This window comes from Pteropus vampyrus, unplaced genomic scaffold, assembly GCF_000151845.1.
Source record: "Pteropus vampyrus isolate Shadow unplaced genomic scaffold, Pvam_2.0 Scaffold306, whole genome shotgun sequence".
NCBI classification, from domain to species: Eukaryota; Metazoa; Chordata; class Mammalia; order Chiroptera; family Pteropodidae; genus Pteropus; species Pteropus vampyrus.
In genome coordinates, this window is record NW_011889087.1 from 678,388 (window position 1) to 680,220 (window position 1,833).

The window sequence follows — 1,833 nt, forward strand, 5'->3', positions numbered from 1 at the left end:
AGAACTGGGAACAGTTCCCAAGGAGCTTGTGATTGTCCCAAGGCATCTGGCAAGGTTTCTGTTTGACTTGGAGTCATTCCTCCTTCCAACCAACATGATCTAATCCCTGGCCGTGACCACCAAGCCCAAGTTGGGTGGCAGGGTGGCCCCAGAGGGAGGGCCAGAGACAGGCAGCATGTCCCTACTTGGAACAGCAGCCCAGGGAACTGCAAAGAGCTTAGAGACCAGGCTGATGGTCCCCAAGTTTGACTGGCATCAGCATCTCTTGGGGAAACATTTAAAAATATGGATTCCCAGTCCCCACCCCACTACTGGGGCAGATCTTCCAGAGGATGGGGTCAGGGATCTGTATTTTAAAATGTTTTTTTCTAGATGATTCTGATATAGCCCATCCAAGAGGTGCTATCTGAGGTTCCTGATTGAGGCCAAGCCACTTATGGGACAGGTGGGGAAACTGTGTCCCACAGAGAACAAGTGATTCATCGAGGTCACCCAGAGAGCTAGAGAAGAGCTGAGAGAGTGTCACCCACAGTGGAGGCTGTGCTTCATGAAGACCAAGCACAGGCCAAAGACACCCCAGAAGTGACCAAGAACTGACACACTGAAGTCTCGCCGAAGACCAGCCCACGCATCGCAGAGTGGTAGGTGGCCTGGGTGGCAGGTGACGGGAGCGCCCCCCAACTCCTAAACCTTAAGTTTCGAAGAAAGAGGAGTCCCCATTTCTTGAACATCTACACTGTGCCACACACCGTGCTGCACTGCTGGGCACCCCCATGGTCACATGATCCTCGCCACAGGCAAGTGTCATTCACATCCATGGTGCAGAGGAGGAAACTGAGGCCGAGTAATGCCAACAGCTTGCAAAGGCCCAAAGCAGTAACATGTGGAGCGTCAACCCCGAGGGCTGTGCCTCCGAGCGCTTTCTTTCCACAGCCTCGCTGCTTCCCCACAGGCCTCATGCCGCACTGGGGCTCCCTTGAGACAACAGGTACCAGATGGGGCTCCACCATAAACTCAGGAGGCATTTGTTTCTTCACTTGACACAGAATGGCTCCCCACAACTGTGAGCAAGGACTTCGGAGCCACCCACACAGAACTGGGCTCAACACCTGCTTGCCGTGTGAACTTGGGCAAGTTACTTAACTTCCCTGAGTCTCTCCATTCCTCAGCTGTAAAAGGGAGAATAAAGTCAGTTCCTCCGATAGGGTTATGGGGGGAAGTCATCTCAGCATCAATCTGAGTCTTTCTCAGATTGTGTATCTCTGATCTTGCTTTTAGTATCACATTTTCCTCTGCCCCTTACTTTCCTGCTTCTACTTTCACTTATCACTCTTGTGATTACATTGGCTCTTACCCGAAGAATTCAGGACCTATTTTAGGGTCAGTTGATTAGCAACTTTAATTCCCCCTTGCCATGTAACATAATATATTCACAGGTTCCAAGGATTGGGACACGGACATCTTTACAGGGTCATTAGTCTATCTACCACATTCACCTTCAATCCTACTATCAAAACTTACTTTTATGTTCTCAAATGACTCCCTACTAAGCTGAAAAGTAAACCCGGTAATTGAACCAAATTAAAGATGTTAAAGGCAAATATAGTTAATAGGCTATAGTTAATTACAATCTATTGCATATTTGAAAGTTACTAAGATAGTAGATCTCAAAAGTCTTCATCACGAGAAAAAAATGTTTGTAGCTATGTATGGTGACGAATGTTAACTAGACGTATTGTGATGATCGATTCATAATATATACAAATTTTACTTCCAGAGCACCAGTAACCAGGCTGTGGAGAAAGTATGCTTAGGAGGTTTTCTTGGAATCTT